Source organism: Schistocerca gregaria, chromosome 11, assembly GCF_023897955.1.
Source record: "Schistocerca gregaria isolate iqSchGreg1 chromosome 11, iqSchGreg1.2, whole genome shotgun sequence".
NCBI lineage: Eukaryota > Metazoa > Arthropoda > Insecta > Orthoptera > Acrididae > Schistocerca > Schistocerca gregaria.
In genome coordinates this window covers 143,648,807-143,674,556 of record NC_064930.1, presented here as the reverse complement: position 1 = coordinate 143,674,556, position 25,750 = coordinate 143,648,807, and the positions used below count along the sequence as shown (strand labels likewise).

The 25,750-nt window shown below is 40.8% G+C and overlaps 2 protein-coding genes across 8 annotated transcripts in view; one reads left to right on the top strand and one right to left on the bottom strand.

Annotated features, from left to right (window-relative positions):
* The window catches only part of LOC126295263 (Golgi integral membrane protein 4-like), a 128,735-nt gene extending 115,468 nt beyond the window's left edge, over positions 1-13,267 (bottom strand). For 5 of the 7 annotated variants that reach the window (XM_049987675.1, XM_049987674.1, XM_049987677.1 and 2 more), the window contains exon 1: positions 13,083-13,267. The gene's annotated coding sequence lies outside the window, so the exon portion shown is untranslated. Of the gene's footprint in view, positions 1-12,435; positions 12,642-13,082 lie in introns of those variants that run through there. The other 2 variants (XM_049987680.1, XM_049987676.1) reach the window with 2 other exon arrangements.
* A 249-nt stretch (positions 13,268-13,516) lies between these two features.
* The window catches only part of LOC126295067 (nascent polypeptide-associated complex subunit alpha, muscle-specific form-like), a 396,552-nt gene continuing 384,318 nt past the window's right edge, over positions 13,517-25,750 (top strand). The window contains exon 1 of the mRNA XM_049987313.1: positions 13,517-13,784. The gene's annotated coding sequence lies outside the window, so the exon portion shown is untranslated. The remainder of the gene's footprint in view (positions 13,785-25,750) is intronic.

Genomic DNA, 25,750 nt, shown 5'->3' with positions numbered 1-25,750 from the left:
GGAAAGTGTAATGGGTGTAGTTCGTACAGTAATAAGATACGAGAGCACTGATAACGTAATTGTCGGGTTCAAATTAATGCGAAAGCTTGAAATTTGTGTGTGTGTCTGTGTGTTTTTTTATTGTGTCTTTCTCGTTTGCTAAGTTACAGCATCTTTGTTCAAGTTGAGCAACCCTCCAGGTTATGATCTGTTGAAAACGCAATCCGTCGTCTGCATACGAGCATTCAAAATAAAAAATCACTTCAGGAAGAACGAGATTGATAAAGGAAATCCAGTTCGTGTTCCAAAATTGTCGCCACTGAAGGTCTCTGTTACTAACAGATTTCAAATGCTATCCACCTAGTTTACAGAAATTTACAGCTTCAATTTAACAATGTGAGAGCACTATACAGTGATTTTTATCCACTTTATTCTCCATATTCAGCAAACACTGATGACATTCACATTGATCTGCAGCCTGAAGTAACTGCATGTAATGAGATGGGGCATATCATGACAAAATCAATAGAGAGATTTCTACAGGTATTTCCTTCAGCATCAATTTTTTTCCGATTACACGAGACAGCTGCAGGCTCAGTATCGATGTTGCATTTACCCTACATCTGTGAACAACTGTTTTCAACAACGAGGAAAGATAACACACATTTAAGAAACTTTGACACAGGAGCCTAAACTGCATATTGCACCCAAGATGCAGGCCACCAGTCTCGTGACAAACAGAAAGACCGAGAAAATTAAAAGTGGGAGAGTTGACTAAAACTCAGTACATCTCTGATGTCACCGGATTAAGAAATATGTACCGACTTGGTGTTTTTAGTTTAGTTTAATTTATAGCAGTGACACACTTGTGGTCCCAAAATTAATTAGCCTGAGAATTACACAGCCTCTACACGGCTCCCCCACCCCGCCCCGCCCCTTCCCTGGGCTCCGGACACACACGGAAGGGGGCGCAGCACTCACTGCTCGCAGCAGTGTGCTCGATGTCTCCTCGTCGAGCACACCAGCTGGGAAGCCAATAAAGTGGCACAATCCATGAGCGTAAAGGTTACGTGGGCCTCAGTCAGTCTTCTGCATGTTTTTTTGTGGCTGAACACCTCACTTCTTTCTGTACCACATCACGAGTGATTATGTTTATGAATGTTAAGAACGTAACTGTCTGTTGACAACAAACTTAATAATGAAGTAGATATCCTGTGACGCTGTTGCCAATACGCCCAGTCGTTTAATGAGCTGACTACGAGAGGTTCTACAGTGGACACCACACATTATCCTGATTTCAAGCTTTTGACCCACGAGCACGTTTTTCCTCACTGACGACTTATCCCGGATTCGGATACTGTGCGACATTAGTGAATGAAAACATGAAAAGTAAGTCAACCTTTTGACACATTCACCTCAAAATTTATATCTCAATAATATCCGTAATGCACAAGTTGCAGAGCTAAGATCCTTAATAATATCAGTACCATGAGAATTCAAATTCAGAGTCTTATCAACACAAACATCTTTTCATTTAATTATTTGCACTTGTGCATTATTTTGAGTAGTCTGGTTAGACATTTTGCAGTACAGAGTTGGCTGTATTGTGTTGCTGTTTTTTTTTTTTTTTTTTTTTTTTTTTTTTTTTTTTTTTTTTTTTTTTAAATCAGAGTTCAGTTAGTCTATTTCCAGATCACCAGTTATTTAGTTTTACAGTCTGTGCAATAACGGCAATGACAGTACCTCAACTGGATCTCTTCTCTTTTACCTCTATACAAATCTGGCACTTACTCGTTAATCAAACTTACAGTCGTGCACACTTCAAAAGTTGGAGTGATGCACAGCAGCAACTCTTAAGAGTGAGGAAACATGAACTGGGCAGATCAAATTTTTTAAAACACTAGAACGGCTGACTCTTACATCTGTTGATATACTTAGTCGTTTGGTGCATACAGAGGAAACACATTATATGGACGAACAGCAACAATCCATACACAACCGTGACAATCACGACTGACATCCCATTTACAGGACTTAAAAGAAGACACAGAACAGTTATACAATTTGTAACAATAACAAATAATGGCAAACAGTGTTTATTTTTCTAGTAATGGATTTTAGTCATAAGAAGTCCATTTTGAGACCTGTATTTAACTCCATTGGTGATGCATGGAGCTGACGTGCAGGGCTCTTGTACATGCTGAGAGGCATCTGTCTCTCTGTGTCTCTCTGTGTGTCTCTCTCTGTGTCTCTCTCTCTGTGTCTCTCTCTCTGTGTCTCTCTCTCTGTGTCTGTGTCTCTGTCTCTTCCCCCCCCCCCCCCCCCCCAGGCACTCCCTCTTTGAGAGAGTAGTTGGCGACAGGTAACAGGTGCCTCTTAGCATGCACAACCAATCCAAGCATCAGCTCCGTATGTCACCAATGGAGTTATATATTGGTCTGAATATTGTCTTCTTATGACTGAAACATGTTACCAGAAAAATAAACACCATTTGTTATCTAGACTGCTCGTTTCTGTTAAATTACAGTAAAAGATCGCTATTGTCCCACTTGTGATTTCAAAAATTATTAGTTATGCAAATTATTTCACAATTCCTATTACAGACTTCTATGAGTTGTAGTAGGTATTAATAAACATAATGAGAATATGTTCAGAAATGATCCATTTGGTTGTAAAATCAGATCACTTTAAGACCTCCCACTTAACACAGTAAAAAAATAGCAGTAAATTTATCTCCATCCTACGTCCAGAGAGCGGGACTTTGTCTGGTCAATTTCCGATAATAAAATACCGACAGCCGTTATTTTTGTTTTATTTGTTATGCAACCAGTTTCCGCATTGCATTATACCATCTTCAGGCCTGGTTTCTAACAGGGAGGGGGGGGGGGGGGTTAATCGATATATGCAGACCTGAAGATGGCATAGTGTAATGCCGAAACTGGTTGCCTAACAAATAAAACCAAAATAACGGCTGTTGGTATCTTATTATTGGAAAATAGCAGAGACAATGAGCTCTGAGCTGAGTGCTCTACATGAGCTGCTCAAAGCACCAACCCTGCTGCTCACTGTACAATGTGTATCAGCGATCCACACTTCCACTCAACACACGGTCACAAATCCTCGTGCGCATCCACGGAGCATCAGCCTGACCTCCTATTAGTGAACATACCAGTGTCTCCAAGCTGCTGTTGTACATGAATTAAAATTGTATGTGATGGACTGACACAATGCAGGATACTTCCTTATATCTATACCTACATCTACATCGGAAAAATATATTAAAAACAAAGATTCCAAGACTTACCAAGCGGGAAAGCGCCGGTAGATAGGCACAATGAATAAAACACACACACAGAATTTCGAGCTTTCGCAACCGGCGGCTGCTTCGTCAGGAAAGAGGGAAGGAAGAGGAAAGATGAAAGAATGTGGGTTTTAAGGGAGAGGATAAGGAGTCATTTCAATCCCGGGAGCGGAAAGACTTACCTTAGGGAAAAAGGATAGGGATTGGAATGACTCCTTACCCTCTCCCTTAAAACCCACATCCTTTCATCTTTCCTTTTCCTTCCCTCTTTCCTGACGAAGCAGTCGTCGGTTGTGAAAGCTCGAAATTCTGTGTGTGTGTGTTTGTGTGTTTTATTCATTGTGTCTATCTACCGGCGCTTTCCCGCTTGGTAAGTCTTGGAATCTTTGTTTTTAATATATTTTTCCCATGTGGAAGTTTCTTTCTATTTTATTTACACCTACATCTACATCTATATCTATATTCTGCAAACCACCATCAGGTGTGTGGCAGTGGGTTCGTCCCGCTGTTCCAGCTATTAGGTTTCTTCCCGTTCCATTCGTGTATAGAACACAGGAAGAATGATTGTTTGAATGCCTCTATCCTCACAACCCCTATATGAGTGATATGTAGGGGATTCTAATCTATTTCCAGAGTAATCATTTAAAGCCAGTTCTTGAAACTTTGCTAATACTTTACGTCTATCTTCAAAATTCTTCCAGTTCAGTTCCTTTAGTATCTCTGTGACACTTTCCCACAGATTAAACACACCTGTGTATACATTTAATATGTCCTGTTAGTCTCATTTGGTAAAGGTCACACACACTTGAACAAGATTCTGGAAACGGCCGCATGAGTGATTTATAAGCAGTCTCCTTTGTAGACTGATAGCACTTCCCCAGTCTTCTACCAATAAACCCAAGGCTACCACCTGCTTTATCTACGACTGAGCCTGTGTGATCATTCCAATATATATCCCTACAAAGTATTACACCCAGGTATTTGTACGAGTTGGCCAATTCCAAAAGTGACTCAGTGATATTATATGTATAGGATACTACTTTTGTTGTTGTTTGTAGTACACAATTTTATATTTCTTAACAATTAAAGCAAGTTGTCAATCTTTGCATTACTTTGAAATCTTATAGAGATGTAACTGAATATTTATGCAGCTTCTTTTAGATAATACTTCATTACGATAACTGCATCACCTGAAAAAAATCCAATGTTACTGTTCACACGGTCTAAAAAATTTTAATAGGATGCATAAGAAATCTACTCACCAAGCAGCGCAGAACACACATAAAAGGTTACAACTAGGCAAGCTTTCAGAGCGAGTGGCTCCTTCAAGCAGAAGAGGGGTGAAGGAAAAGGACTGGAGAGGTCTAGGAAAAGGGGGTGATTTCAGGAAAGTCACCCACAACTGCGGGTTACGGTTTGCAAGGCCATTAATAAACAACATGAACAGCAAGGGTCTCAACCCACTTGCCTGGGACACACCTGAAGTTACTTCTACATCTGATGATGACTCTCCATCCACAATAAGATGCTGCGTCTTCCTTACCAAAGTCCTAATCCAGTCACTAATTTCACTTGATACCCCATATGATCATTCTTTTTATAATAACTGCAGGTGCTGAGTCAAGTGCTTTTCAGAAATCAAGAAATACTGCATTTAGGTGATTGCCTTGCTCCAAAGGTTTTAGTATGTCATGTGCGAAAAGTGCGAGTGTGGTTACATATGATCGATGTTTTTGAAATCCATGCTCATTGGCATTGAGGTGGTCACCCTGTTCATGTTACATCGTTTTGTTTGAGCTCAGAATACGTTGTAAGCAGTGCTGTTTTTCTTGGAGAATGCTGAGGGATGCATGCCCCTAAACTTTTTCATCGACAAAGTAATTTTTTTTACGACGTTGAGAACTTTGAAGAGTGCCAAAGATTTATTTCACAGACATAAATTTTTTTATTTCATTTTTTGTGTTGGTAATTGCAACAGATTCGGTGTCAGTGTAGTTTTTGTTGGGAAAAGCAATGTCATTTACTGTTTCAAGCATTTCGAAGCTGCGGCGACCGTTGTCGAGAACTGAATCGCTGGCAGCCAGTTCGACAAGCATGTAGTGACCTCGCCCGCTAATAGTGGGCGATAGATATCTCTACAGTCCCGCTACCACGATCCTTCGCGATTCATTGCCATCTTTGTTTTGTTGTTCTTTATTTTTTTCCATTTGCTGTTCCGTTCTTGTCAGTTGTGTGAAGTTTTACAGTGTGTCCTATCTTTCGTTGCAACTTGTAATTTAAATGGTGGTGAGAGATGAGCAGAAAACTAACAAACTATTTTACTTTTTTCTCCTGCATCTAAAAAACCAAAAACTTTCAATAATTTGTGTGTGAGCATAAAGCCAGGAAGTTCAAAATCAGTGGACGACGAAAGTGATGAAGTCGTGGCTAAAAGTAGATGAGTGGTATCCCATGCTTCAGTCATTAGTAATTTTCGCTGCATTATATCCAATGTCGGAGTACCCTTAAACTTTTTTTTAGAAAAAAAGCACTGGTTGTACGATTCTACAACATATCGATGTCCAGGCTATTTGGCGGTAATTCTGGGAATCACTTCTACTACCATTTTTGTAGAAGAGTGTAACCTATGCTTTCTTCAAACTACAGGGCAGAATTTATTTGTTCAAGGGATTTCGATAGGTTATTTGTGCGACTTGCTCAATTCCAGCAGTGACTCATTGAAATTACAGATATACAATACTAACTTTATTCATTTTGTGAAATGCACAATTTTACATCTCTGAACATTTAAAGCAAGTTGCCAATCTTTCCACCAATCTAATCAAGACCTGACTGAATATTTCTGCAGCTTCTTTCAGATAGTAGTTCATTATAGAGAACTGCATCATGTGCAAAAAGCCTGATGCTGGTATTGATATTGTCTCCAAGATCATCAATATACAACATGAACAGCAAGGATCGCAACACATTTCCCTGGGGCACACCCGAAGTTACTTCTACATCTGACAATGACTCTTCACCCAAGATAACATGCTGTGTCCTCCCTACCAAAAATTCCTCAATTCAGTCACAAATGTCACTCGATACCCCATATGATCGTACTTTTGGCAATGAGGGTAGGTACGGTAATGAGTCAAATGCTTTTCGGAATTCAAGAAATACTGCATCTACCTGGTTGCCTTGAGCCAAAGCTTTCAGTATGTCATGTCAAACAAATGAGAATTGTGTTCCAAGCGGTCAATGTTTTCGGACTCCGTGTTGTTTGGCATTGAGGAGGTCATTCTGTTCAAGACACCTCATAATGTTTAAGCTCAGAATATGTTCTAAGATTCTGCAACCAATCTCAGTCAAGATTTTGTGGATCACTTCTGCTACTCTTCTTGTAGGCAGCTGTGACAAGTGCTTTTTCCTAGGAACTGGGCCCAGTTTTTTGTTCGAGAGATCTACAACAGATATAGTAAGAAGGGGGGCTAACTCAGCCACAAATTCAGTATAGAACCTGACTGAGATTTGTTCGATTTTAATGATTTCAGCTGTTTCTCAACAGCACTGACACTAATACTTATTTCATTCATCTTTTCAGTGGCTTGAGGACGAACGGTTCTCTTAGGTTTTCTTTTGTAAAGGAATATTTGAAAACAGAGTTAAGCCTTTCAGTTTTTGCTTTGCTAACCTCAACTTCAGTTACTGTCTTATTTGCTAGAGAGGGCACACTAACTTTGTTGCCACTGAAGCCTTTACATATGACCAGAATTTCTCTGGATTCTGTGAAAGATCATTTGAAAATATTCTGGTATGGTAGTCATTGAAGGCATCACACATTGCTCTTTTGACAGCCATGTGTATTTCATTAAGCGTTTCTCTATATATAGCCTTACACTTTGTTTTACATTTACTATGCAGTGATTTCTGTGTATTTAGAAGTTCCTTTATAGTGACTGTATACTAAGGAGGTTCCTCCAACAAGCTTTGTGCAGGAGATTTTAAAGTGATCCATTCTTTGACTTAATTTACATTGAAACAGTACATTTCCGGACGTGGATTCCTTATCAAAACTTTAAACCCTTCTACAAACCCTAGAAGACTGTAGCAGGATTTGTGAAACAATCTATTTAAGGATAAAATTATTTTACATACTACCAACAGTTAACATTATTAACGTGTTTTCTTTGTTTTTATGGTCTAATAATGTGTTGTACTATTTGATTCTTAATGTTTGTATTTTTTAGCAATGTACTGTACTATGCATTTACATTTCATGTTCATTACTTGTGTTAGGTATATTTATATCAATGTATTCATAATACACACATCTTATGTAGATGTGGTCTGCACTTTGTTCAACGCATGACGACATCAGTTATTTGCTCAATGTTAGATGATGTATAAAAAGTTAGCAACATAGTACCTGGCCCAAGAACTGTTTGTAGCTTAAGAGAACTATGGTAGGAATATAAGATGGAAGTGATTGCTCCAAACCACTTAAGATACTCCAATAAACTGATGTGAAATGTGTATGGTAAAACACAAATTGCATTTACTCAGTTGTACACAGACACAGCTTAACAATCAGTAATATCATGTTATCAGCAATTTAGAATTGACAGATTAACATCTTACAAGGTCTCTGCCTGATTTAGGATGATGCAATAGTAACTCACATCAATATGCCATGGTTTTTCTCACAACCAAAGTAGTTGTCTAGTGTCTCGTAAGGAAATACGCTGTAGTACCATTGTCAAGATACTGGGGGAATGTACTTAGTGCATAAAAGAGAGAGCTAATTAAACGCTTATTCGACCCATCCTAGATTACTGCTCAAGTGTGTGTATACCAAAACAGAACTAATGTGGTATACTGAACATATCCAAAAAAGGGCAACAAGAATGATCACAGGTTTGTTTGACTCGTAGGAGAGTGTCAGCGAAATGCCGATAAAACTTTAACTGGCAGGCTTCTGGAGACAGATTTTAAATATCCCATAAAAGCCTACTCACAATGTCTGAAGAACCAGTATTAAGTGAGAAATCCGGGGATATACAAAAGGGCAGTCAAATGAATATCAAACACTGTCACAACTGGACCAAGAAATGGATCCGTTCAACGCATTACAACATTTATCCCACGCGGAGACGAGACTATCAATTACCGTTCCATAGAACACCGTCGGCCACTGACAGATCCACAATTGCACCGACTCCTGCATATCTACGCCCTACTTAGATCGACATCCACACATCTGTCTTCAGGTTGTCAAAGGTGTGAAAATCACATGGCAAAAGATCCACACTGTACTGAGAGTTCTCCAGTGTTTCCCAACCAAATCGCCTACGCACTGTCTTCGGCAGTGTGGGGGCGAGTGATTTCGTGTAACAGGACGATTCCGCCCAACAGCATTCCTAGGCATTTTGACTCCACAGGCATCTCATTTTCTGCAAGATGTCTTCACAGTGATGTAAACCGCTGTGAAACTCGACAAGTGAGAGGGCCCCCTGCAGTTGGAGGAGATCATCGTGACCATACCGGAGTACACGTGGACAGCTCTGGATTTCGTTGGAAGGGGAGATGCAGTATATATCCACTATCGGCTTTGCCGTCTGCCCTCAAGCTGTCTGAGGAAATTGCCCTGTGGTACGAGAGCACCCGGTCTCACACCACCGACTTGACAAACACTACGCTTCAGTGATTTCGTTGGGAAACACTGTAACATCCTCTGTACAGCTTATATCCCTAACCACGTGATTTGCACTCCTTTGGTGACATAGAGAAAGACGCACATGGACATCGGTTTCAGTCAGATGAGGAAGTGCAAGAGCGGGTGCAGTTGTGGATACATTGGCAGCCGACTGTGTTCTACCCTGGTGGGGTAAATGTCTTAACACGTATGGTGATCACTTTTTCACAGAACTATTCCACGGTGCCACTGTAGTGGATGTTCGATTTTTATCTGACTACCACTCACAATATGGCCCTCCCTCCCTCCCTCGTGTCTCAAGTACAGGGACTGAAGACACGACGAGGTTAATTACATCGCACACATATGTGAGTGGGATGAGGAGTAGATCTTATAAGATGTACGAGAAGAATCATCCTCTACTGAGAATCATACAAAAGTCTGCAAAGTAAAGATGTGGATGTCTATTTGTAAATTCATTACCAACAAAATAAATTTCTCAAATGACCAAAGTCCCTGTAACTTCAGCCTCAATATTTTTTTCAAAACTTTAAGCATGATACTACATTATGTGAAAGTTAGACCGCCTCCGTAACACAGGGGTAGCGTTACAGGCTACCACGCAAAAGGGGGCAGATTCAATTCCCGGCAGGGGACTGGGTGTCGTGTGACCATCTTCGATTTCATCATCACTGACACACAAGTCATCGAAGTGGCTCCAACTAAAAAAAATTCAATATGGTGGCCAAACCCCGAAGGGGATATCCCATCCAATAAATGTCATACAATCATTTCATTTCATTTTATTTCACTATGTGAAAGTTAACATCCTGCAAGGAAACAGACTCTTTTATGACGCCTGAGGCACATCATCTAAGGAAAAGGATGGAGAATGCTATGGTTAGCAGAGCCAGTGACACGAGGAGCTGCTCGGGCCACAGAGCCGAGAGGGATGACAGAGGTGCCCCTAGCGCAAACTTTGTACATGGAGTGTATAATGATTTGCTACCTAGATTTAGAGCCTAAGGAACAGCAACTAATTTATGTGGCAGGGAGGACAGGGTGTCAAATGATGTATCGTCTGTACGGAAAAGTGGAGGTGGGAGTGCCAAAATTATACGTTGCTTGTTTTGAAAAATGTTCTCTAGCCAGCCCTGACAATACATCAGGTAATTTAAAGAAGTAAATTACATCAGCACAACAAGAAACCAGAATGAATGTCTCACAATGTTTAACCAGCCATCTGCCTTTACTGTAATAAAATTCAATTCAGTTCAATTCAATTCACACAGGTAGCAGAAATACTGTTGCTTATCTGGAAACAAACTGACCAAAACTTTTCAAATAATACAGTTAAGTTCAGCATAACTTCAATGATACGCACAGTAATATTTCGAGACTCAATGACTTCAGATTAATGTTCAGTTGACTGTCTGAATGAACAGACATTAATGACGACCGAGAGCCAACTGACCTTAATTTGAAATAAATCTGGTAACTGCCAATATCATGGCATAACCTATGTTAGGTACAGATACACCACCTATTAGTGACACCTCAAAATCTGTCCCAGACCAGGACTCGAACCCGGATTTCCCACTTATCACGAGTGGTAGCCTTAACCTCTTTGCCTACCTATGCACGCCTCACAGGCCAACCCAAACTTTCATATGTCACACTGTCTACATCCCATAGCATAGACCCCTACATTCGTCCAGAAATCCGGAAGGCTGCCGATTGCCATTAATGTCTGTTCTTTCAGACGTGCAAGCAAATATTATATGCCAAGGTGGGCATACGTACGGGATGCAGACAGTGGGAGAGATGGAAGTTCGGGTCAGTCCGGCATGTGAGCACAGTAGTACAGCTGTGTCGCACAGATGATGCCGAGATATTCGCAGAAGCAAATGTATTTCGAATTAACAGATTAATGTGCCAGGTTTTTGAGGCCTCTTTTCCAACCTGAGGATGAACAGCTTCTGCTATAACTACAGTAATGAAAAAACTGGAAAGATTAGGTTAACTCATTTCACACATTATCACTGATTAGTAGCATAATATTTATGAGTAACTTGTCACTTAGAAGAAAGCACTTACTACATAAAATAAATATATTGTATCTATGGTTTGTGTGTGTATGCTTTGTTAACACCAGTGTGAACTGATAGGGGGGAAAATACCTTAAAACAGTGACTACATCTATCATTTGAAAAATAGGCGAATCAAAAATCTGCTCCTCATTTTCAAACAGTTTCATTCACAAATACATAACTACAGGAAAGAATTTTATACTTTCACCTTCTTATTAGCTTTGGTTCCGATGGGGCAACATCAGTATCACTAAAATCAGGCTCCTACTATTTCTCCTTGATACATACTCAATGTAAATTCACGAAAACATTCTATATTATAATAGTCAGTCAGCATATGATTTTTCCTTCAACCCAGAACTGTTTTCTCAACAATATACAAGAATAAGGTGACAAGATATTTAACTTTAGTGAAACTTCATGTGGAACCAAATTTCTTTTTTCATATGACAACACATGTAGACATTTTGCATGAGAATATATTCAAGAACATGTCCACTGTTTACTATATGTCTTCTGAATTTACCTCACAGCGCCAGATATTACAACAAAAAGTGTGTTAAATATGGCATGACTGTAGACATCAAGCTACACTACGGATCAATGTGTCACCACAAGTTCCATCTTGCATTCATATTTGTTGGCTTTGTCAACTCAAGACCAAATTATCATAGGCAATACAGTATTCATAGATAAACACAATATATGCCATTCTGCTCTTGGCCTGGCAACACTATTGGAAATAGTGCATTTGGGTAAATTAATAAATGACAGACCATTGTAAATTCATACGGATTTATACTGGGAAGAACCTTAATTGGAAGACATATTATTGACCTTCTCAAATATGTAAGTTCTGTAACTACTGCATCAAACAAAAAACTTTACTTGGAAAGGAAAATGTCAAAAAAATGGCTTATTTTTTCTATTTTCACTCAGTAATGTCGTTTAGTGTCAATCTGGGAGACTCTTCACTGAGGGTGTAAGTGTTTTTTGCACAGGAGCATGGAATTCGTAAGAAGAATGAATTGTATCCAGCCACAACCTCTTGTAGACCACTCTTTAAACAGTTGGTTATACAGACAATAGCAACTCAGTACATATACTTAATTATCATGTCTGTCATCAACAATAAACTTAGCCTTAGTTTGTCACAGAGAACAGTGAGGTATTCTGCCATAAAAATCGTTGCCCCCACATCCAGAACGGAAACAAGAATCTAACAGAGAATAAAATTAACTTCAAACAAACTGAAATCATATCTGCTTCACGTCTGCTACTACTCCATGGCATTAATCTGTTCGCAAAATTAATAATACATATTATATCAAACACGAAATGCAGATGACATTTACTGTTTTTTTTGGAAAAGGATACAAAATATTACATACGCGTATAAATTCAATTTCACAAAAGAAACGTCAACTCTTTGTGAAAGATGCGCTATTGATGAAGTATAGTGTTGACAGCGCCCGCACTCCTAACACCGCACCGCTATTTCGTCAGGTGTTCTGCAACGAAGTAATTACATAGCAGCAAAGAGCTGCTGCACTTTCACTTCTTGCAGGATTTCGAAACGTCAACTTGTTACCGACCTTCAGTGCTGCCGGCAGGGTAATAGGAAGTTCACCTCCTGGAGAACTCACCTGAAGTAATGCCAGCACCAAACTTAAGTCGTCATCCTCAAACACTGCACAACTACATTTAAGAACATTAAAATATCTCTATATCACATTTCTTGCAACACGATAACGCAGATGAAAGGGTCAGATTAAATACGTGATACAAATTGCCTACGTAAGTACTATTTTGTTGGCGTTACGTGGCGAACTGTCATAATATGTATAGCAATGCTTTAATTGGCATAGACCACCAGACGCTACAAGGAAAACTAAAGTATTATATTATACTATTGGGCAATAGTATTAATGGCACCTCTGCACCTTTCACTTGTCCTTATCACAACCGATACACATCAAAGGAACGTGCACTGGTTTGAACGCTTACATTGGATAGCATGCAGTCACATCTTACTTACGAGAGAAGCGTTCTTTGAAGTCAGTTTCTCCGGCGATTATTAACCTATTTGTACGTGTTCCTATAACTCTCTTTACAGTAACAACAACCTTCTTAACTACCGTTACATTAATCTGATGTGTTGTCAAACCTCAGCCTATGGAATTGTTTTCTGTAGAAAATCTTACACTGCACGCCGGGAAGCCACAGCTGACAACAGCAACTCTGATTCCGGTGATATTTTCCATACGATATTTCGGTCGAAACAGAATCAGGTCAACTTGGTAACAAGAGGTTTTGCATTTACTTTCTTTAAAAAGACTTCGCTGTCTTGCTGTGTGCCGGAAACATAAAATTTAAAACAGTTTTAAATATTTCGTTGTTGGCAGTATGCAACGACAAGTGAGCACCGACGTATCGCGAGCTCTGCTGGCCAGTTCCCGTTTCTCGCCTGAGCGTAAGGTAGTGAAAGCTTTGGATTTCTAGAGTAAAGGGAGAAAAGCCATCAAAATCCTATTCATTCCTAGTGCGCGTGTGTTATTCGTTTATGCGCTAACTGTGAACACTTCTTGGACAGAAATCGGAATTTGTGTGTGATTTTTGAAACGAGCAACGCAATGATTTGTGATAATCAAGTGTGTTAGTGTTGGTACCTACGAGCTCTGCATCCCTGGTGGTGGTCGCACGGATTAAAAACCTCTGTACAGCCGATCGCAAGAAGTTGGTAAGTTATAAACATCAGAGATGAATGTTATAGGCCCTTCTTGCGTTTCAAGGATATGCATTAACCATTCTTATCTGAATACGTTGGCTGGATACCCGAATAGTGTCTGGTTTTGGGGCAATTATGGCCGAAAACAAAGATTCTGCCAAAGTTCACGGAGGTGCTGGAGATGTTCTGCAGATATATTATGACGCCTGCCTGGAAATGCCTATACTGTAATTCGTATTTGCTATTGAGAAAAATAGCTGGAATAGTTTTACATTCATTTTGTTTTAAAAGTATGCATATTTTAATTGCTGTGGCTTTGTTCGAAAATATATAGGGGGTAATTGCTATTTTTTTATTGTTAGTATGGGCCATGCAGTTCTCTAGATATCTCTCCCTTACGTCACAGATTGACAGAAGCCGTTTGCCCTCTCAGCGTCAACCTAACCACAAAAGAAACCGACATTATTCATAGTGGTGTTTCACTCAATATTCACGTATAACCTAAATGAAACTGCCAAAACTAATCGATGAAATCCTGCGACTGGGAATTTTTTAATTTGTCTAAACTCACCCTGCTGTTTCACACATTATGCACGTATTACTTAACTGGAGCTGCTAAAATTACTCGATGAAATCCTGTATCTGGAATTTTTGTAATTTGTGTAAACACGCCCATTGATTTATCCTCCTTTTAATAACTCGACTGCACAATTAGGGGCACTTTTTAAGAGTAATGTGAACTGTATAAGGACCATTTTTCTTTTTTAAGGTTAATGTGAACTATATAAAAATATAATGACCATTATACTCCTGTGGAACATATTATTACTATGGTTAGTACATTTGTCTGTTGCAGTACTGACATCAAGGCATTGCCATGATCGCATCGAAGTACAATTGGTTTTGCTGCAATGAAATAATTTGAGTCAAAAATAGGTGTCATAAGAATGATAAGTAATCGGGATGAGGTAATTGGAGTAGATGCTATATGTAGGTGTATTATTTTGGAATGTCTATATCCGTATACAGTTACAAGAAGGATAGAGTTCCACACACACACACACACACACACCACTCGATGAAGACTGTTACCTCTTCAATTCGATATGAGTACTGAAGCCAATGTTGGCAGTATATCATAAGAAGTGAATAATCAAACTGTGTTTATATGGTTTATAAGGAGCCAAATGGCAATGAAAAGCATGAAGAATCTTCTTTACCTTCAAACACTACTACAAGTTTTCTGTTTACATATCACTAACTTCAATTTTGTTGGTATTCGGATTCTACAGTCTGGACTAGTCTTTCCTAGAGAGAACAGATGTTAGGTTTAACATGCTGTTAAGTACTACATCTCTACGACCGAAGAGGTCATCCGCAGGGGGTAAAAAAAAAAAAAAAGCAGAAGTTGTTTCTTTAGCACAAATTGTGCTTTTTCTGTGTGTGTGTGTGTGTGTGTGTGTGTGTGTGTGTACACACACAAACACATACTACTACTACTACTACTACTACTACTTGCATGTTATTGGTGATTTGTGTTTATTCATAACTGTTGACTGTAATGGTCACAAGCTCACTGCAGTTTCACAAAAATTTAGAGTAACTTAAGCAAAGTCCACCATTGGCTTTGCATGTTTCCAGTCAGCATGTACCACTCTAGAATAATATCATTTTGCAGATATCAGCAAATAGAATTCACTCACTCTTTATAGCAATTTATGTCTGTCAGTGTATTTGATTTTTATCTATTGTTTCATTTCTCTGTCTGCAATGTGTAAAGACAAACAACAGAGCTTTATGTAAGACCACCAGTTGTTGTAACAGTTGTTATTGGTTATATTCATTCCCTTCATTCATAGATGGAAAGGCATAACATATCGTTAAGATTCCAGTAGAGCAGTAACTGGTAACGCAATGACTTTAAATGGCTTGATTCCACCTACACCCGAATTATTTATTTCTAAAGTAATTGTTGGAAATTCGGCAGATAATTAGTGCATTAGGATTAGAGCAAAATTACGACACAATCCGCACATTTTTTTTAAAAAAACATTCGCGAATTTCTGTCCTTTTCAAAAATTTAATCATTTAATTTACGCGTTCCAGATAAGAGCTCGTATCTACTTCACAATTTTTTTTTTCAATCTATACAATTTTCTTGTATTATCTTTAGAAGGTTGCTTGATTTAAGGTGGTGGTGGGGTGTCAAATGTTTTGGTTAGTGTATCTGAGGAAATGCAAGAAAGATATTGAGATTAAATCCTTATATGTAACGGTAGTGCGTGTACCCGTCCAAATACTCCCACCTCCTCGACCCATAAAATTGTAAGAAGATACAAGGAACAAAACTCCAAATTGCAGTATTTCGCAGCACGAAAACGTTTCAAATTATAAAATCCGAAAAATGGAAAGGAGGTAAAGTGAAAGATAATACACTAGTAAGGATCGAAAAATCAGTGGAAACTTTGTAGAGAGGGAAAAAAAAGTAGAAGTCCATAACAGTAAGTCAGAAACAAGGAAGAGGGCTGATATGGTCAGGAAAAATTGAGTAAGGTTTTTACGTGGTATTCCTTTTTTTACGTAATGATAATGAACAGTAGGAATCATTGAAAACGAATTTAAAGGAATTGCGTTCAGAAATCCGTGCAAAGCTTCTCAAAATACAACGACAAGAAAAAGATTTGCAGGTTGACCAAAACAGCATATGGTCATTGAGGGTGATGTGTTGTGTTCATAGTCTAGCTTTATAGTTTAATGAGTGTACATGCCTGGTTGACTGAGAAAGTTCTGGTCAATGTTAAAATTAACAAATGTTCAGGACGCATATAGGGCGTCAGTTCGGATACATCATTAACTGGCACGGTATATCGTGTCAAGAAAGTGAAATTTCTATTGTAATCGAGGTCTCTGAGCAGCATTTTCCATGTTCGTAACTTTTTCTTTGCTGTAGTCATAGCTGGCCTCGAGTCAGTCACATACAGAGTTTTGACGTGTAGGAGGTAGTAACTCGTCTTTGGATTTAAAGAAAATTCTTTATGGAAAACCATGAGGAGTTTATATGACGTGAAAAGTGATTCAGAGCAACATCGAAACGGAAATAGCCAAGGTGAAGTAGTATTTAAAACAACACAACTTCCCCGGTTTCGCTGTTCATCTGCCCCGTGCCATTTTTTTCGGATTTTATAGCGTCTTTGCGCGATTGTGAAGCGCGTTGTAGCCCCGCAACAGCGGGCTCTGTTTCTCCAGCTCGGCGGATTCCCAGTGCAGCCATCGGCGCGTCCGCCGCCATTGCGGAGTAGCCGGCTGGCCACGTAAGAGAAGCTTCGAGAAGCCGGCGTCTCCACCGCGGCCGAATTCTGCGGACTGTTCTCGCCGTCCTGTGTTTGCAGCTTCTACTACGCCAGAATTTTGTTTCTTCTGAATTATAAACTTGGTCTATTGCTTGTCTCCTCACTCTGCGAACAAACGAGCGATAAACTATTGGTGACGTATCGCCAGAATTCGGTCACCCGATTCGACATCACACGTTAGCGATATCGACTGTTGTTTTGATGGTCATTAAAATCGCTGTTCTTTCGCTTTCCATTACGAACAAGACGTCTGAGAACGCAGTACATTCAATGTGTGTAGTCAAACCAGCCTGGAATACCTACTCGGATACATTGTACGATGTGAGCCAAAGGGTATCGAGTATGCATTATACACTGTGATTAAAATTAAACTATCGCTGCTTGTGAGGGCCGCCACGAGAAACGAGTCGTCGTAGGCTAGTGAAACCTTGTGGAAACATTTGTAGGGACATGCGGAATAGTAGTAACGAATAAACAATTGAAAGGAAACACATTTTAATTTACACATTGGAGGGTAACATTTGTTAATTGCATACAATGTTTACGTTCTACGTTACGAACACTAGTCAATGTGACGACCACCTGCATCTACAAAGGCGTGAAACCGCAATAAAGATACCATGTCACAATTGTCCGCAGCACCCATCTTAAAGATTGCGCACTGCGTACAGCATTCCCAGCCGGCGCAATTGGCTGTCGGTCTCCCCCAGAGCAATACCCAAACCGCCATTTACTTCGAACTTCCGGATCAAATCCCCGTGCCGAAAGAGCCTTTAATGAGTCAATACTTGCGAAGGGCTTTCGAGGAAAGCCTGCTCACCTTGTCCAGACCCGTGTTGACTGACTGCAACTATAACCGAAAATTTATGCTTGTGTTTCAACCCTATGTCACCATGCAAGTATGACGTATAACTGCATGTCGTGACACTATCACTACTAACAAAGCAAATCCTGCAGCACACAGTCTGACCATCATTCCTATAAAGTTTGATATCCGTACCGGAAATCGTTACCCGTCTGCAGTGGCCCAGGAAGCGTAAGTTTTAATTATAATCACCCTGTACATGCCTCATGTATGTACGAATATCTGGACAGTTTATTGCAGAAGAGCACATTGTCACAAAGGGAAAGCTGAACTATAAGAGACTTCGAAAACTAAAAGTGATCAGGTGCCGGACCACAAGTACGGAGGTATCAGGTTACACCCCAGGCTGTGTTTTTTATCAGTCACTTACCACTTGTTTCGCCTCTGACAATGTTTGTGGATGTGAAAAATATAGAGTTACACCGGGTTTTTGTTGAATTGTAGCCAAGTAGATAGGTTGTTCCGAACAAGATTCCTGTTGATTACTGCTTCACGTTGTTTTTTTTCTGTATCCACATGTTTATAATTTACACTCAAGTGCTTGCACAGATTTCAAAGAATAAGTTCCAGTTTGTTTCTTTACCGTATCGTTCTCTTAGTAGCCAGAGGGAAAATTGAGCACCCCGAATCTTTCGTTCAGAGTTGTTATTTTGGTCATTTATCCCTACGTATTAATGTTGCTGTGGCGTAAAGTTCTGGTAGAAAAAATGAAGTACCTTAATGGTAGCAGCAGTGACTTGAGCTCCATTATGTTACGTTCACAGTACCTGGAAAAAAAAAGTAAATAAGCGGAAATTTTAATTTACTGTACTGGCAAAGCTCTTTGTGGGAAATGCAGGTTGTCTTATATTTTCCATGTGTTGTGCACAACTTTTCGGTATGTTTTTCACAATTACATCTTGAAGCCCTCAGATACTTTTCATGTATTAGCATTATATATGTCAATGTGGGTCAAAGGGAATATGCGAACCTGTAGACCTAAAGGACTCAGGTTCCACTCCCACCTCGTCCTGGGATTTTTATCTCTCACTAATCACTCCTTTCGCCTTTGGCAATGTAATTATAACTATTAACGCAATGGTTTTGCGATCTCTCTCTCTCTCTCTCTCTCTCTCTCTCTCTCTCTCTCTCTCTCTCTCTCTCTCTCTCTCTCTCTGTGTGTGTGTGTGTGTGTGTGTGTGTGTGTGTGTGTGTGTGTGTGTGTAGAAATACTGCCAGGAGCAACTCTACTGGCTTTGATAACCCCTGTAAATTGTATAACGTAGAGTTGGACTGCATATACGTGACAAGTGTAGCTGTTGAATAGATGTGGTGTGCGTACTGTAATACCTTCGGTACACACACCATCAGATTGACTTGTCGCTCTAACGAAGTAGGCGAGTGTCAGCAATATGTCTCGTGGTCTTATTGTGGCATGTTAATCTTCTGCCGTTAGGTCAGACGATAGAAATGCCACTTGCACGCTTAGAGTAGCAGATTGACGGTGACCAACTTGATTAATTTTCACACACATTTATTAAAATAATAAAAAGTGTAGACATTACGTAACTTGATTCTGGATGCTGTTTACAATTGACGATCTAAAGTTCCTTTGGTCTTGGTACGTTAATCTTATTCTCACATATCTCTGCTACTTGACAAAGTGTCTATTCATTTATCTTCATGGCTATGTACAGCGATATGGTTATCTTATTAGGCGCAAACTGAAACTTGACTATAGAGTGGTACAGACAAATCCAGACTGATGGAGACTGACTAATCGGAGGCCTGTACACTCGTTATAATACCTCGCGCGTTCCGGTATCACTGCGCGAGTGTGATCCGCGAGGAGAAAAGGTTCTACGTTAGCAGCAATTTCATTGGCTGCGTGACATATTAATACGCGGATCGGCGGAAGCCGAATTTGGTCCGTCTCTAAGGCAGCGCCATCTCGAAGAGCGGAGACGGACGAGCGAGGCGCCTGCGCTGTTGTGCTTAGCGGGGCGCGCTCTAGTGGGAAAGTTGTGTACGCGCCGACCACGCGGAATTGTGTACCCAACAATAGATATGCTCTAAATCAGTGGTTCTTAAACTTCTTGGATCCGCAGCTCCCTTCCTCACCTGAACACCTGAGACTGGTACAGACAACTCGGCGACATGCAACTCGACGTGTGGAATAAACAAACTCATGTTTCGGGAAAAAAGATAGTGTCTTCTTTATTAGCTGTTGACATGATACATTGTAATCTACTTTTCATTTTTAGTTTATTTTATTTGCATTTGATTCGTGGTATGAAATCACTAGGAAGGACGAGAGCGTGCTTCATCATCATCAGTTTCCTATTGGAAATTGGAACTCGCATCCGTTTCTCCACACACATTCGCAGTCTGCATTTGGTGTTGATGCTGAAGAGCACGCCTCACGTAAGTGTAATGCTGAAAAAAGGTTTCAAAACTTGCGGATATTCCCAATTCTCAAGCTCCAGCGCTCAAACACTGCTGACGAAGGAACTTCGATTTCGATGTGGAGTCCAAAGAAATACTAATAAATTACTATTGCTCTTCCATGGTAAGTGTTGGGTTGGGTTGTTTGGGGGAAGGAGACCAGACAGCGAGGTCACCGGATTAGGGAAGGACGGGGAAGGAAGCCGGCCGTGCCCTTTGATAGGAATCATCCCCGCATTTGCCTGGAGCGATTTAGGGAAGTCACGGAAAGCCTAAATCAGGGTGGCCGGACGCGGGATTGAACCGCCATCCTCTCGGATGCGAGTCCAGTGTCTGACGACTGCGCCACCTCGCTCTCGTTAGGGGTAAGTGTGGATGGAAGGATCTCTGATCCAATTATTTTGACCAACTTCAGAAAGTAATCGCCGAATTCCATTGAATGATCGAACACAGGCTGAACTCTTCACTCAGTTCGAAGTCATTGTCTTTTAAAGAGGGGAGAAATCGTAAAATGTATATTTATCACCCAACTTCTACTAAATAACGCCGCGAATCCCCTGGGAGCCACAACGCGCAGTTTCAAAGCTTGCTAGAAAAGTTGAAATTAAAATCTCCACTATTACCAAATTCCGTTTAGATGCTTAAAACTTTAATAACGCTTCTAGTTGTTTAGTAAACAACTCAAAATCGCCAGCAGGATCCCAGCGAATGTTACTTCGAGCTACACACGAATTTCTGCGTGTACATCACCAGCATAAAAGAGATTGTTGTTGTCTTCAGTCCTGAGACTGGTTTGATGCAGCTCTCCATGCTACTCTATCCTGTGCAAGCTGCTTCATCTCCCAGTACCTACTGCAACCTACATCCTTCTGAATCTGCTTAGTGTACTCATCTCTCGGTCTCCCTCTACGATTTTTACCCTCCACGCTGCCCTCCAATGCTAAATTTGTGATCCCTCAATGCCTCAGGACATGTCCTACCAACCGATCCCTTCTTCTAGTCAAGTTGTGCCACAAACTTCTCTTCTCCCCAATCCTATTCAATACCTCCTCATTAGTTACGTGATCTATCCACCTTATCTTCAGTATTCTTCTGTAGCACCACATTTCGAAAGCTTCTATTCTCTTCTTGTCCAAACTAGTTATCGTCCATGTTTCACTTCCATACATGGCTACACTCCAAACAAATACTTTCAGAAACGACTTCCTGATACATAAATCTATATTCGATGTTAACAAATTTCTCTTCTTCAGAAACGCTTTCCTTGCCATTGCCAGTCTACATTTTATATCCTCTCTACTTCGACCATCATCAGTTATTTTACGTCCTAAATAGCAAAACTCCTTTACTACTTTAAGTGTCTCATTTCCTAATCTAATACCCTCAGCATCACCCGACTTTATTCGACTACATTCCTTTATCCTCGTTTTGCTTTTCTTGATGTTCATCTTATATCCTCCTTCCAAGACACTGTCCATTCCGTTCAACTGCTCTTCCAAATCCTTTGCTATCTCTGACAAAATTACAATGTCATCAGAGAACCTCAAAGTTTTAATTTTTTCTCCGTGGATTTTGATAGCTCCTCCGTTCTTTTGTTTACTTCATTGCTTGCTCAATATACAGATTAAATAAAATCGGGGAGAGGCTACAACCCTGTCTCACTCCCTTCCCACCCACTGCTTCCCTTTCATGCCCCTCGACTGTTATAAGTGCCATCAGCATTCTGTACAAACTGCAAATAGCCTTCCGCTCCCTGTATTTTACCCATGCCGCCATCAGAATTTGAGAGTATTCCAGTCAAAGCGTGTTAAATAAGCACAGTTATTATGTTTGGACATGTGAGAATTCTGGCCCACGCATGGAACTACTGGGACTCCGTTATTAGAGCAGCAGTGGAAATTAGACTGTGTGATGGTAACTTGGTCAGAGTCGCTAGATATGCACGTAGCAATGCGTGCAAGTGTTCACGTGATAAAGAAACAGCACAGAGGATGCCTCCTCGTAGCTTACCGCCTGGTGGTAGCTGAGCAGCAGGCGCAGTCGTAACCTGTTGATCTGTCGACGTAGCATCCGCCATGTCGTGACGTAACGCAGCTAGCGAGATGCCGCCCTCACTAGCTCCCCCCACCTTCCCTACTCCTCACTTATTCTATCCTTCCACACATCCTTGCCCCTCCCTCTCGTATCAGTTATCCTACCCACACGCCACACCACTTCTTACCCCGTCTTTCCCACCGCCTGTAGTCCCACCATCCGCCTCACCTTCTACCTTTCATCTCCATAGTTTTTCCTTCCTAACAAGCACTGCCATTTTACTTACATCCCCTTAACCTCTGTGCAACATGTTCTCTCCTCCCACAGTACGATGGTGATCCCATAAGTACCCGACCCAATACAGAAAACACAAAAAATTTGGAAAAAAATTATTTATTTTTCTTTTCCCTGCGATGTTGAATTCATTAGATTCCCTTTTTATAATGAGAACTGTCTATCCCTTCTAAATAACCATTAACTGCTGACATCACGTCTTCATTTGTAGAAAATCCTCGACGTCCGAGCCATTTTTTTCAAGTTTCGGAACAGAAAATATTCGGAGGGGGCGAAAACTGGCGAATAGAGCGCATGATGTAGCAATTCAAACTTTAATCCATTGATTTTGGCCATGGCAGTAACGGACTTGTGAGCTGATGCATTGTCCGGAAGAAACAACAATTTCTTCTTGGCCAAATGCGGTCGTTTTTGCTCGATTTCTTCGCCCAAACGTTGCAATAATACTCACCGTTGGTAGTTTCCCCATTTTCGTGGTAGTCAATGAAAATTATCAGACGCGCCTTCACAAAAAACCGACGCCATGACGTTGCCTGCAGATGAAACGTTCTTCGCCTTCTTTGGAGTCGGTTCTGCAACTTGTGTCCATTGTTTTGAGTGGTCTTTTGTCTCGGAAGTGAAATGGTGGACCCATGTTTCATCCATGGTTATGAAACGACGGCCGGAATGGCCGCGCGGTTCTAAGCGCTACAGTCGGAAACCGCGCGACCGCTACAGTCGCAGGTTCGAATCCTGCCTCGGGCATGGATGTGTGTGATGTCCTTAGGTTAGTTAGGTTTAAGTAGTTCTCAGTTCTAGGGGACTGATGACCTCAGAAGTTAAGTCCCATAGTGCTCAGAGCCATTTGAACCATTTTTGGTTATGAAACGGCGCAATAAATCAGCTTTGTTGCTGCGAAACTTCGCCAAACACTCAATTGAAACACCTTCACGACACAAACCTCGCAACAGTTTTCTCATGTCCAAAATTTTCAAATAATATGCGATGTACCGCGACGAGCGAGAGTAGAGCTTTGTGTGTGTGTGCTTTTCTCTGCAGTCGTCACCTCATTGGCTCGACACTTCGAAGGTCCTCTTGGCAGCTCGTACAGGCTCAGCTACCCAATATTTTACTGTTGTCAACGAAGGAGCAGACTCTCCCAAAGTAGAATCTGGCTCACCTTTAATATTGGTTTCGCTGAGGCCTTCCAAAGAAATTGTATCATATAACCAATTTCCTCAATTTTCACAAGTTCGCTATTGATGGCTGCCAAACAAATACTAAACAATTTGACCTCTTCAAACTTGAAACATATGCTCGATAGATCATATAAGTTCTAATCCAGAGGTATTTTTCGACAACGACTGCTATCTCTCGGCCACGCCAGGTACTTCCCACTCTGTGCATGTCCTTCTGATTTTAAAGTCAAAGTGCAGTGCTCCAGTGCATTTTCATTGAATAATTTCGCCAGTATATTGTATACATTTTTTCGACCTTTTACCGTTCTTTAATATTTTTAATGTAAAAACGAAATAAGCCCTCATAATTTTTTCTCGTCTTTATTATACTGGGTGAGTCTAAAAAGATTTTGCAACTTTGGAATAGAAATTTATTGAGATAACTTGCAGAACACACAGAAGTCATTGTGTAGCAAGCAACCTCAAGTTTCACATGAAGTCTCAAGTATCATTTTGGTTTGATGCTACTACCATTTGTGATGCGGCAAATATCTCACCTGTAACCAATTTCGTCCCACACTCGTTACAGCAAATCGGACATGACTTTTGTAACGGCATCGTAGGTGCGATTTTTCAGTTCGCATAAATTGTTTCATAGCGGAGGAACATACACACGGTCTTTAATTAAACCCGAGGAAAAGGAATCCACTGGCGTCGGGGAAGAAAACACACACACACACACACACACACACACACACACACACACACACACACACACGCGCGCGCGCGTGTGCTTTCGTCAATGAAATCGCAGAAAAAGTAACGCCGTGGTGTCTGGCTCGCAGCCCACCTACACCTCGGAAACGATTATCGAGGAAACCTCAGCTTCTGGCAAGAGTAATTTTTAGGCCTGGTGGGAGGTTCTTTGTAGTATTCGGAGCGAAATTCACGCGCCGAACAGTTGTTGCAGAGTTCGTTTGATGAAAGCAAAACACAGCGTGCTCGCTCCGCGTCGCTGAATACAGCCATTTTGACTGTGCACTACGCTGGCGCTCCTGGTGGCGGAATGGGGTACTGATGTACTACGCGGAGCTGACTCAGGTTGTTTGTTACAAACTGACGCATGTAGCCACTCCGTCAGTTGTTGTTGTTGTCTTCAGTCCTGAGACTGGTTTGATGCAGCTGTCCATGCTACTCTATCCTGTGCAAGCTTCTTCATCTCCTAGAACCTACTGCAGCCTACATCCCTCTGAACCTGCTTAGTGTACTCATCTCTTGGTTTCCCTCTACGATTTTTACCCTTCACGCTGCCCTCCAGCACACAAATTTGTGATCCCTTGATGCCTCAGAACATGTCCTACCAACCGATCCTTCTTCTAGTCAAGTTGTGACACAGACTTCTCCCCAATCCTATTCAGTACCTCATTAGTTACGTGATCTACTCATATAATCTTAATAAATTTTTAGATCATTCCAAAGTCATAAAGTCCTTTTTGACTCACCGTGCAGTTTTTAAGGATGGTCTTGGTTGACTGCTGTCAGCGCAACCCCCCACCACTTCCCCTAGATTGAGCGGAATTAAACCCCAGTTAATAAAAAGAGCTAAGCGGCATAATTTGGTAAGCCTGTCTTGATAGCTAAAGACAACCAAACAAAAAAATTATTCAGCGCAGAAAGAACATTAGGATTAGCTACAAGATCTGGCCGGTTATACACGGCAAACGACGTCGTACGCGAAGAGGACGGACAAACCTCTTTTTTTCCTCCAAGGTTTCAGCACAGTTAACCGCTACATACCGTAGCCCAATGTCGTAAGCCACCCCTGCAATTTTATTGCTTTTATCAATGAGTAGA